The sequence below is a fragment of the Lissotriton vulgaris genome, chromosome 6, assembly GCF_964263255.1.
Source record: "Lissotriton vulgaris chromosome 6, aLisVul1.2, whole genome shotgun sequence".
Taxonomy (NCBI): domain Eukaryota; kingdom Metazoa; phylum Chordata; class Amphibia; order Caudata; family Salamandridae; genus Lissotriton; species Lissotriton vulgaris.
This window is the reverse complement of record NC_141694.1, coordinates 1,445,307,677-1,445,321,393: the sequence shown is the minus strand read 5'-3', so window position 1 is coordinate 1,445,321,393 and position 13,717 is coordinate 1,445,307,677.

Genomic DNA, 13,717 nt, shown 5'->3' with positions numbered 1-13,717 from the left:
AATCATATGTCTTACTTAGTAATATAGCTCCCTGCCATTGGACTCTCTAGGCCTTCATTAGGGACTTACATATAATACTTGGGGAAGTGGCGCTTTGCCATGGAGTACAATGGCAAAGTCTGACTGTCAGTGTGACAAACTGGCCTGTCAGTCTGCAGTGGCATGCTGGGTCCAGTTGGTCTCTGTTACATGCAGGGTGGCACAAACAGTGCTGCAGCCCTGGATGAACACTTTGTTTTACATGCCCTGGGTACCTGGACTACCATATACTAGGGACTTATAGGTAAGCCAGTACTTGCCAATTGGGTGTATCCAAGTCGACATTATGTGGTATGGGTTAGAAAACTGATACTGAGGTCTGGTTAACAGGCCTCAGTGTACCCTCAAAGTAAATAAACTAACAGCATCACTCAAACAATGTGGGGATTAACATGCTGAAAGTTGCATTTCCTCACACCTACCACAATGGGCACCATTGCCAGCAATGATTTTGACATATGGATGGCATACTAGAGCTAAGCCATCCTATATCCACTCTATGTCTCTCTAACCAATGGTACATGTACCTGCTAACACTCATCACCTGGAATCTGATTGCTGACTGGTGAGAAGATGAACACAATAAATCCTACCTGTAAATCAAACAATGTAAATATGTCAATCTGAATATTCCTACTTCCAACCACACAAGGAATGATAGTAACTTTAGTCATTCAAAATGTCCTCGGTATCATCTAATGATGTATACCAGTCTGCTACTTGATCCTTTATTACTAATATGACCAGCATATAGTGTCTGTAAGGACCTAGTGAACTCTGCAAGCAATTGGAGGACACTGATACAATTAATAACTCAATAGTAATCAAACATATTTGCTATGATTGGAGAGATGTACTACATTGCTCAGCACCTGAAAATTCAAAAATAGACCCACCTACAGGTCCCAAATAGTCTTATATTGTGAACAGTTACAGTTTATAATGTCAATGATATAAAGAATAAACATAATGCAGTGCATCTTTGTAAATCGCACTACTTGAGGCCCATAATTACAGTGAAATAAAGGAGGACTGTGGCTTCCTCTTTAAAAAAAATATATTTTATTAACAATTTCAAGTCAATAATACATAATACAGAGAAAATAGACCATCATTTGACCCCAATGTAGAAAAACCCCAAACCCCACCCACCCCGCTACACATTTTAACAAAGTCATTTCATACCAGTAGTACAGATCATAATTCTTAATTGATTACAACAAGGGGAGAATAAGAAACCTCAGGACAGATATACAAAAGTAAAAACCAAACACATAACTAAAGTGCATTGTGCATACCTTTTTCAGCTCTTTGATTCTATCCAATCAATTAGAGGTCCCCAACTCCTAAGACCCTTCCTTTTACAACTGACCCCTTTCCTTGAAAAGATTGCTTTATCCAGATTACATGTTGCCAGCACCCGGGTTAACCATTGTTGAAAAACTGGTTGGTTATTATCTAGCCATGCTAAAGCTATACATAATTGAAAAAAATGGTCATGGCGATAAAAACCAATGCTCTACCTCTTGACAGCCTTTCTCCATCTGTTGCTCCCAAAAGTATCACAGCGTAGGTCAGGGATACTTGAATATTTAATTTTGTGTTGAAAAATTCTGCAATCTGGATTTTAATAGATTTTAACGACAGACAGGTAGTAAAAATATTTACAATATTAGCCCCCCTTAGTTGACATGTGGGGTATCGTGAGCCTTCACCATCCCCCCATTTAATAATCTTACTAGGAGTGTGGTAAAGATTAAAACAGGTTTTATAATACTGTACCTGTAGCTTTGAAGATAATAACGTGGTTTGAGTCAGAGAGAAGGAATCCAGAAAACTATATTCTGAGATAGCCAGTTGTTCTTGCCACTTCAAGGAGTGTTTATCTACGTCATCCTTCATCTGTTTATTGAGGAGGGAATAGATATCTCCAATGGAAGATTTGCGCCCCCTACCAAAACATCAACCAAATCACATCTTTGAAATCCGATCGGGCCACCTCCCTTATGGTTTAAAAACTCCCTGACCTGAAGATACTTAAAAAAATCTTTTTGGCTAATATCAAATTCATTCCTGTTCTCTTGAAACAACCTTATACCCATGGGAGGAAAAAAAAGTCAACCTTGTTTAGGCCAATTTTAAACCAACGTAGGGTATTCTGAGCCCCAAAAATTTCTGGCAAGTTCTTATTATCACTTAATGGGGTGTAAAAATGAAGTCTACCCAAGTCCATTAATTTACGGACCGTTGACCAAACTTTAATAGTGTTAAGTAAGATCTTAAAACAGACTCTCTTAAAGTAGTTAAACTCAATTTGCCTCCATAGGTTCCCCACACCCCTTCACCTATCAATAGCTCAAAGGGAGAGGAGAAATACTCAACTCCTGTTTGGGGGGGAGGTTCTCTTGTAGTAGGGGTCCTACATTCTGCAAAATAGAGGTCCAGTAATATAGCTTTAAGTTTGGTAGCACCCCACCCGTCTCTGTCTTTAGGAAGGGTTCGAAATTTTAAGGATCTCCTCGGTTTTGCGTATGTCCAAACAATTCGGGGAATCAATTCATCGAGTTTCTTAAACCAGAGGTTTCCTCTCTCTAAAGGGATAGCACGAAAAAAATAAAGGATTTGGGGAAAAATAATCATTTTTAATAACATTGCATCGGCCACCCAAAGATAGGTGTAGGTTACTTAACCTGGATATGTCTTTTGGGGATTTTTCAATAAAGGGCTCAAGCTTTTCTTTAATAATAACATCCAGCTCAGGGGCAATGGAAATTCCTAGATATAACGCACTTGTGGCTACCCAAGAGTCCAGCAGAGAGAGCTTATTATTAACCAAAATTACTATTTTTTCTTTATTTAAAGAATAGCCTGAGATACACTTAAACTCATCGCCTCTTTCTCTATCTCAACAAGTGCTGTAGATGGTTTAGGTGTGACTAGCGCTATATCGTCAGTGTAAGCAAGGGTTTTTGTATCCCAACCACAAAAAAATCATAGGGGGGATGTTAACATTATGTAGAGGGCAAACTGGAGTGGAGGGCATGAACACCCATGCCTAGCCCCCCTTGAAATCCCGAATGAATCAGAGAGTTCCACTGTCACAAACAACCTGGCCTCTGGTTTGAAATATAGAGCCTTAATCGCTAGTTAGCTAATAGCTCGTTGTGCTGGCGGCAGGGGCCGTTTTTAGTCTCGTGGCTGGGCATTCTTCGTTTCTTTGCTGTTCTGATCCAAAACCACAGTGGGAGATGAAAAATCCACGGGAGCAACCACGGAGTGTTTACGGCTGTACCAGCCGCTGCCTGGAGCACCCGACGGGTCTGCGATTCAGCTCTGGGCACGCCAAACCTGCAGTAATTGTGGAAGTAGAAACGGGACAGCATGCTCCGGTGTCCAACGCAGGGCTTCCTTCCACCTCGGGGAAATCACAAACGGGAGCGACGGGAGCTCGCGTCCTACACCAGCACCATCTTGCTCATCAGTACTGCCCTTCCAGGTAAATCTCCAGCTCATTTTACTTCTTCTATGCACTTGTAGCTTCCCACAGATCTATAAGGTCTCCTGTAACATCTACATAAGACACCATATAAAAAGTCATAAAATGTTACTCTTGTTTGGCCAAGTTAAGTGAAGAGGAAAATAAGTTGGATGATGCTCAAGAAGAAAAGAATGAAGAGGACATTCAGGTTTATTAAGTCACAGAATGGGTTGTAGATGCAAAGGAGTGGAAGGAAGAACTATGGAAAGATAATGAATTGACTAAAGTGATAAGAGTGATTGATGATGGAGAAACTGGTGTTATGGAGAAAAGTTGGAGTACGGTAAGAGATGAACTTGCGAGTGACAATTACATTTTGTTGAGAGGCACGTTGTTGATACCCCATGGAGAATTAGGTCTCTGCTTAATCATTTGGATCATAATGTTCTTTTGGGCATTGTGAAAACTAAAGAAAGATTAAGCACTGGTTATTAATCATCTGGAGTGGATACTGAGATTGAAAGATGTGTGCAGGAATTTATTGAACGCAATAATAGTGACAAAATACTGTTTACCGGACACATTCCATTAGTATCCAGGTCACTATTAACCATCCATGGAATTAAGTGTCTATGGACATTGAGCGTCCTATTTCAGGTGAACATCACACACCCTTTCATTTTTCATTTTCATTTGTACTTTATTGTTTGATTAATTAAAATCTTACAATATATAAACAATAATTCCTATTATAAAATCCAGTTATAAAAAAGGTGTACAAAGATAATTAAAACATGATCAATGTAATACTCTTTCATATTAGAAAAAAATATGTAGGCCTTAAAGCTCATGATACTATTTGCATATTATATTCATCCTACATTACATTTTATTTGTTTTTAGTAGTCTAACTTAGCTCTTTTAATCACATTAAAAACTTTACAAAAGCTGAGGTTAATATTATATCATCAGTATGAAGACATCTTATCAAGGCTTGTCTGCAACTCATTATTCTTCGAACATTAAAATGACTCCTAAGGATAGATATTCTTTCAAATTTCAGTTTCGGATATACACAAAGGAGGTTAAAAATGTTCTCTTCTCCGAGTTTACATAAGCTGCAGGCCGTTGGTTCCTCTGTTCCCAGCCAAGGCATTAGGTGACATGAACCTAGAATTACTCCAAAACTGAAGTTTATAAATATTTGTTTATGCTTGACGACCAAGGGATTTTAGGATACGGTTGAATTTTCACCTTGGTATAACCATTCATTAGAGGCCATGCACGTTTTCTTTTTGAAAAGGTATCTTTGTCCAGAAGAAGTGATAAATGTTTTGTTGTAATATTGATGGCTTTTTAAAATGAATTTATGGTTATTGTCATTTCCCAAATTGAGTTCGCTGAGTATTCATCTAGTAAATATCCAGTTTGCATTTATTTCCTGCCACAGTAGTTTAGACATTGGATTAACAGTATCCGTTTTTATCCTTTTCCACACCTTTATAAATTGGCCTTTTCGTGCTAGTAGCTGATTAGTTAACCCAAATTCCATTCGTATCTGTGCAGGCGATGCATTGTGTGGCAATAAAAAGAGGGCTTTAAAGATGTTTTTAACAACATTATTAATTGGAACTGAATCTTTTCCACACGATGCTTCGCTTCCATATGTTAAGGTTGGCAAACCTTTTGCTGATATTACTTTTAGAAATGGTCGATAGCTCTGCCCTCCCATGGATTTCTGTAAGGTTCTGAAAGCCAATAACAATATATTTGCTTTCCATTGCATATGGATCTTATGTGGATGAAATGTTCCTTGGTCATCAAATAATACTCCCAAGTATCTATATGTTCTCACTTGCTCTAGTTGTGAATTATTCAGAATCCGTTTATACTTATGTTTTGCCTTTGAATTTTTGTTATCCGCCATGATTTTGGTCTTTGTTTCGTTGATACTCATTCCGTTTTCTTTGGAGTATCTTGATATCCTGTTTATCAGGCCGTGCAGGCCAACCTTTGTTTGGCTAAGTAAGATAACATCATCCGCATATAGCAGGTTTGATATCAGAGTATTAGCTAATTTGGGTGGACAGGCATTCACCTCGTCCAATGCTTGCGTCAGATCTGCTAAAAACAAATTAAAAAGTAGTGGGGCCAGTACACACCCTTGCTTCAAGCCTGAGGCGGTTGGAATTTCTTTCGTTACAGACGATCCATCTTCAATCCGGACTCTGACCCAAGTGTCGGAGTACAGAAGTTGAATTGATGTTGAAAGGGAGAGAGGTATTCCTTGTTCTATCAGTTATTGCCACAAGAGATTTCTATGAACACAGGCAAAAACATACTTAAAATCCACAAAGCACAAATAGAGTGGTTGTTTCTTTGTAATATATTTATCCATTAACACAGATATCGCAAGAATGTTTGTTGTAGTGCCTAAGCCTTGTATAAATCCTGTTTGACTAGGGGGGATTATCGGTTTTTCCTTTACCCATTTTGTTAAATTTGATAATAATACGCCTGCAAATAGTTTGGCATCAGAACCTATCTCTTTGTGTTGCTTGACTTGTACTCCTGTTGGATGGAAATAACTTGCTTAAGGGTTATTACTACCTCTAATGTAGTCAGATTTCCAGAATAGGTCTTTAAGAGGGAGAGTTTTACTAATTCTGTGCTAACAGATAATGGACTTCAATTTGTTTCAAGTGAATTTGAGACATATTTAGATAAAAGTGGAATCAAACACAAGAAGTGTTCTATTTATTATCAGGAAACAAATGCATACAATTAGCCAGTGTCCGTTGTTTAGATTGGTAAAGAGTATTACAGGAGAGAATAACGGTTTATCACACGTCTCCTCACTCCTCTACTGGAAATCCCCATTTAAATTATTTAAGGGTAGAACTTCTAATACCTCCTTGCACTAGGTGGATAAAGTGAAATAAAAGTCTAAAGCTCAATGGTGTGGGTGAATGACAAGATAAGGGGCCTGGTATGAAAGGCAAGAGAAAACAATATTTTGATATAAAAAATTAAAAACATAAGAGTATTTTCTGTGAAAGTAGATTGTCTTAAAATAAGGGATCCAATTGGATGAGCACCTATTTCGAAATGTACCAAAATATATACTGTGGTCAAAGTAATTAGAAATGCGATTAACACAAATGATTATCAAATCTGTTTTTCCTCAAGCACAAAATTGAATTGGGAATGACACAGAGCTTGATAGCTCTGACAACCATAACATGTGGGATAACATTATTCAGAGGAGAAGTTTGAGATCTATCAGAAGACCTATGTATCTTGAAGATTATGTAAGTAAGATGTATAAAAATGTTGTTATATATTTATTTATAGGAAAGAAACACATTCACTTATTTTCTACCATCTGTACAGGGATTTTATATTTAATTGTATATGTCACACAAGAGTTGTATCTAAAATTGTTTATTTGTTTTCTACTGTTAATTTGTTTTATTTATTATATTGTATTTGAGTGGATTGGAATCTTAAGGTTGAGGTTCCAATTACCCTTGAATGTTGGTATAGAATGTTAAGGTTTGAAATGTGGAACAGTTATAACTTGGAACAGAGACCGACTGAGGTGTTCTAAGTGAAGCTCTTAGTGAAACTCAATTTAATGCAGCATGGAAGTGGCTCTTAACAATGACCGCCCTCCTTCAATTAAATATTTAATTGAGTAAAGTTGCAACAAAAGTATTTTTCACTGCAGTTATTAGCATAGGGCCACATGCATCAAACTTAGGAATACCGATTCCTAAATAGCGATTTTTTAGAAATCGCTATTTAGGAATCGCAATTCTTTGTGCATCAAAAAAAATCAAAATTTCTTTGCGAATCTGTAATCGCTTTCGCTAATAGCGAAGTTTTAATACCGATTCGCAAAATAGAGAAATCGCTACTATAGAATCGCAAATAGCAAATTCTTATTACCGATGCATCTTGATGACATCACCAACCAGGAAGTGAATCTAGGATTGCTCACACCTATGCATTGAGAGAGGCAGAGTGTTGGCGCTGAGCAGAAGCAAGCTTAACTGTGAGCAAATTTTGTGGGATTACACCAACGTGGCTTCTGAAACAGGGAGAAAGAAATCTGAAGGGCGAAAGAGGAAGATGAAATTAAGCGAAAAAGAACTTGAAGTCTTCATTGAGGAAGTTGTGCAGAGCCACGACAAACGTTTTGGAAAGCTGTCTCTGTAGGTCCCAGAGTCTGTCAAAAGAAAGCTTTGGATTGGGATCCAATCAAGGGTCAATGCAGTGGGAGTCACACAGAGAACAATATCCGTCCTGCGCAAGCACTGGTATGACCTGTGTAGCCATGCCAAAGAATGGGTGGCTGGAAGACTTGCCAACGCAAAAAAAACAGGAGGGGGACCATCTACGGGACGTGCCAACACACCCTTGGAGTACATGGTGGAGTCGACACTGCAGCCGGAAGCAGTTGTTGGCATATTACAGATTGAAACCTCTGAGCAGGCCAGTACCTCACAAGGTAAGATCAATGCAAATAATCATTCATAGTTTAATCTAATGAAAAGAGCCCCCAATGCAGATCATGCTTAGTGTAGCAATTCGGACTCCAGTCCACATTTTACTTCTCACAACTAAATGTATTATGGTAGTAGCATACAGAAAAATCTAAGTGAAAGGCAAAAAGGGATCAGAACATAATTAGTGCATCAGAGTACACCAGACTTTGTGCATAACTAAATAACTTTATTAAACAATGCCATGCGCAATATGACATACATGTACACAAAAAGAATACTAAACTTGCACTGTTTAACATCACAGTTGCAGCTGCAGATGAGAGTGACGTTGGGTATGTCAATTGCATGCAGGAACATGACGCACAGTCAGATAATGAAACAGAAATTGCAGCATCATCACCTATCCCTACACCCACTAGACACAGGACCAAAGTGCCACCACTGCCAGAAAGTGGAAAGTGAGGCGGAGAGCCAAGGTGACACTCCAACTCCACAGGCTGGCCATACACCCACAAGACCAACAAAGGTACCACTGCGGCGCAGATCCTTACAGTTTCATAGGCGGATGTCAAGGGCTGTTAATGCAGGCCCAACTTGGGACATTGGCTACCAACTTGGGGGAAATCCGGGACTGCATGAGGGAGCTCACCACTGCTGTTGTGGAAGGACAGAGGGCCAGCAATGAGAACTTTGCTAATGTCACCAAAGCAATGCATGATTTGTGCAGGTGATGCAGGATGACCATGCATCCCAAAGTAGGAGGCATCATAATTTGATGATGCGCCTAGATGGTTACACCAGGCCCATCAATCGGCTGAGCTCAGCTGTCCCGTCGTGCGGTGGGGATCAGGTCGAGATGAGCCATTGCTGTGGGGATGTAGCCAGGGGCCTTATTCAGGTCACCAATGTGGTGGAGCAACTCCAGACTGCTGCAGTTGGTGGCAGCAATGTTCTGCAAGGGGGTGAGAGTGTGGAGGCCTACAGCCTCAGTAGCCTACTGGCACCAATTACAACAACCAGGAGATGCAGTACTCAGAGCACCATTGGCACCGAAGGCTCCACAAGGAATGTGGCAGAGCCAACTGAAAGGCCCCGGGGAGTGTGTGGCCGCAAAAGAGTAACTTTTGTAAACTTAAAAACCGTATTAGGTAATCAGTAGCATGAAAATTGAGTGGACTGCCATTTAAGTACCATTGCAATGCCATGTTTCTTACTTTAAAAAAACACTTGTTTTCACATGGTATGTATGCAGTAACACTTCCTAATTTTGTTTCATTAAACAGTTGAGCATGTAGTGTGTTGTCTCATCATTACCCACCCTAAAAGAAATGCTGAGTGATTTCTGCACATCTTTGTCTCCCCTCTGCTGCACTTGTACTGCATGCCGCATGGGGTGGTGTCTTGGGTGACTGTCTTCATCTGGCTCTCTGACTGAGAGTTGAATGAAATTAAATAAGATTTTTAAAGCGAACTACTACCCGTGGGTGTCTAGGCGCTGACTGCCAAAAACAGGGTGGGTCTGAGTGAAAATAACACCAGCCTAGTGACACACAGGAGAGGCGGCAGAGCAAGATAAATTAGTGGTTGAATAACCAAGTTTTAAGAGCTTTCTGAAACATGAATAGATTTCCTGAAGTTTTGAGAGTTAGTGGCATCATTTTCCAGAGTTTGGCAGTTCCAGGGGTGTACCTCTATTTGTAGCAATGTTGTGCAACATGGCACATGTGGCGACAATTTTTCAGCAGATCTCTGGCCTGTACTGCAATGCACCACCAGTTCAGTGGAGGCAGTGGAACCTAGATTTCAGTAAACTAAATGTCCTCTCAATCATGTTGCGGGTGACAATATGCACTGCATTATATCGCTGCTCACTTTGGATACCTGGATTTAGGTATGGCGTCAGTATGAAGGAGCGCACAACGTATGTGCTATCACCTACAGGGTGTAAAATAAATACATTATTCACTGCTATGTCTCACCATGGCGGAACAATCTGCAAGACAGTAATAAATACCCGCAAGGAGACATCTTTGTATGCCACTGTGTCTGAAGATATATGAGTCATGTGTGCTGCCAGGGTAACTAGCCACTATATCTGTTATGATGTTTTTAGAATTTCTGACTACTTGTATGTTCAATGAATGGTAGGATTTCCTGTTTCTGTAAATGTGCTCATTCACTGAAGGTGGACATATGGCTGCATGGTTGCCATCAATGAAACCTATTATGTGTGGAAATTGGGCTACCTGATCATAATCAAATTTGGTTTCCTGCAATTCCTGTTGTGTTATGGGGATTCTAATGTGGTGGTGTTGTATCCTCTGCAACATGCGGCCCGGAATAAGTTAAAAAACATGAAAGGGCACTTTGAGAGACAGCTCCAGCTGCAGCTATTACTCCCTGGAAGCAACCTGATGCTAGGAGGAGCAGACAGCATAGGACCTGCACATGAGTGGGGTTGGCATGGGTCCTGTGAGTCTGGCGCTGCAGTATAGGATCTAATTCTGCTATGAGATCATAGATTGTGTCTGCATTCAACCTATTTCTATCATACATTTCTTCCTCTGTCTGCCCTAATAAAGTAACGTGCACTCTGAAAATGCACTCCTGTATCATCCTTCTCTGTGCTGCTGTTGTAGCCTCATCCTCCTCGCCATGACGTAGAGTAGTGCCATTGTGAAACATTCTGATGCATTCCGGGACTGTTTAAGTAGTTTGGTAATGGTTACCACCTGATTTGTTCACTTTGAAATGGTTACCACCTGGTTTCATTTGTTCTTATTTAAGACATGCAATCTGCGATTTCGAGAAGATTCGCAATTTGCGAATGTTTTGTGCATAATGTTTGCGATTAAACGCTAAATCTGAATCAGTATTTAGGTAATCGCTAATTTTAGCGATTTAAGGATAAATTAGCAAATTTGCTCGATGCATTTCCTAAAGCTATTTTGCGATCGCTAACATACCATTTTTGTGATTCGCAATGTTTGCAATTGCAAAATAGCTCTATGCATGTGCCCTTTAGTCTGGAAGCCAGATCCCAGATAAGGACTTTCTGGGTAGTGGCGGTGAAAAGCGGTGTTCCTGTGCCAACAATGGTGAGCATGCCCTGCTCTCCCGGGTGCCCGTATCCAACATTCCGAGTCCCAAGAGGACTTGCAGGTCTGGCACATTTACACTCCCATCGCGGGTCTGGTTCTATCAGCCATAACCAGCCGTTCTAATTCTGGAACCATATTTATAGCCTTTATTCCTTGTTACAGCATATTTCTAAATATCTTCTTGTTTGTCTCCCTCATGAGGTCCCTAACTGATTTTGAAGTCCCTCTGGCTGACGCAAATTCCACTTATCACCTACTTTCCATTAGTGGAAATTCCTCTGAGTGTTTTCCACATTGTTGACGCAGGTTTTTCACGACAACGACTGTAATACAATTTTATTCCGTCGATTTTATGGAGTCTTCCTCTTCCCCTGGTCAAAAGATTGCTTCCGCAGTCATGTCGTCTACTCGAAAGAATTCTATCATGGCTGCATCTTCCGAACGCCCAAAAAAAGATCCTAATTCTCCTACTAAATCCACACTACCTATTACAATGGAGGACCTTATGGAAGAACTTAAACTTATTAAACCTTTCGTTATTGATACTAACGCTACCATTCAATGGCTGGAACAGAAATGGTCCAACTTGGACGCTAGCGTTTCCGTGGTTGAACAGAGGATTAGCTACACTCAGGATGTGTTACCTCAAGTTGCAGCTATGTCAAAGGATATTGCTCTCCTCAAAATACAAGCGGAGGTTTTGGAAAATCGCAACAGCCTCAGAATTTACGGTATTTTTGAGGGAGGGAGAGGAAGGATCCGATATGCTTACATTTCTAAAACTACACATTCCTAAACTTGTTGTTCTCAAGGATGGCACTAGTCTCAATCGTCAGCGGGCGCATCGAATTGGCCCTAGACCTGGTAGTTCAACCTTCGCCTCAATGGTCAATCGCCCTAGAGAGATTATCGTTCTATTTTTGGAGTACACCGAACTACTCATGGTCCTCTCAGCGGCAAAGAACAGAAAGCAGATGTTATGGTCTGGTCATAAAGCTTTCTTTTCCCAAGATGTGGCCCGCGCAACTGCTGCTCGTCGCAAAGAATTTCTGTCCTTTTGCCCAGCTCTTAGATCCATGAATGCTCAATATGGCCTGGTGTATCCCTGCTTTTTGAAAATCACCTACAAGGATCGCTCATACTCCTTTGACCGCCCTGAGGATCTACGACAATTTATTGCTCGCCATAAACATGATAAGATGGACTTTGGAGGGTCCTGAGAATTGCCTTTTTGTTCTTTCTCAATTATTTGAGTCTTTTTTTTTCATTCTATTTTTCTGTTAGTTGAGGTCTGCTGTTTCATTGCGGAGTGTTGTCAATCCTGGAAAAGGGACACGAACTCCAGCAGGAGGATTTGCTACACCAACTGCACTTTTTTTTTTTTAACATTTTATTTTTGTTGTTGCTATCACATGGTATGCATTGACAATCAAACATTCTGTAGAGCAGCGTCAACATTCAGCTGCCTACGATTAAAAGAGCAACTTTTTATTTTTCCCCCCCCCCAACATAAAACTTGCTACTTCACGGGTTGCATTAAGTGATCCTGAACTGTAGGCTATTGCAGCATTGGTGTGTGTATATTCATTCGGCAGCCCTAAAGCCAGTCTCTGATAACACCATTCACTCTTCTAGGCCTGTCCCCCAGGTCTCGGGGTCATGCTGTGTATCTGGGTCCTCCTCCTCCCCCTTCATTACTCCAGATCCTCCTCGTCCCCTGAGCTATCCCCATCCTCGTCTTCAGGCAAAGGTTCACAAATGTCCCCCCTGTATGTGTTCCATGGTGTCCAGATTCTGTTCCATTTACGTGGATTATGTCTCTGCTGATATACTGCCCTCTCTGTCACCATGAGCACGTCCATATTCCTGCACCACTGCGCTAGTGTCGGTGCCTCTAGTGCCCCCCAATTTTTCGCGATATCTCGCTTCGCCATCATTACGCCAATGACCACCCATCCCTTTGCATTCATTGTTAAATCTGTTGGGCCCCACACATTCAGGAGACAAATTCTGGGGTCAGGCGTGAACGGGTTCTGGAGGGCTTGACCGATCGTGCGTGTGACACGCCTCCAGTAGTCCTGTATGATTGGGCAAGTCCACATAGTGTGGAATAGTGTACCCTCCTCTCCACATTCCCTCAGGCAATACGGGTGTTGTGCTCTGTGTATTTTGTATAGTGTGGTGCGGGTGTAGTAGACCCTATGCAATACTTTGAGTTGGACCAGCCTGAAGCGGGTGGAGATGCCCGCCTCCCTGGGCGACGCCAGGGCTGCGTTCCATTCCGCCTCATCCAGGTCTCCTACCTCATCCTCCCAGTATTCCTTCAGCCTTTCAAGGGGATCTGGTAGGTTGTTCATCAGTTTGCGGTAGGTGAGGGAGGTTGCACTGGACTCCATGTAGTCCGTAAGCAATCGGTCCTCTAACGGGGCTGATTCCGGAAGCGTCACCCCTGGCTCTAATACCGACAAGAGCGCGTGTCTAATCTGTATGTACCTATATGTTTCGGTCACTTCTAGGTTATATTGCTCCCTCAGGGTTGCAAAGGAGAGCACTCCATCCCTAGTCCATAGGTCGCCCACCGTAGAGAT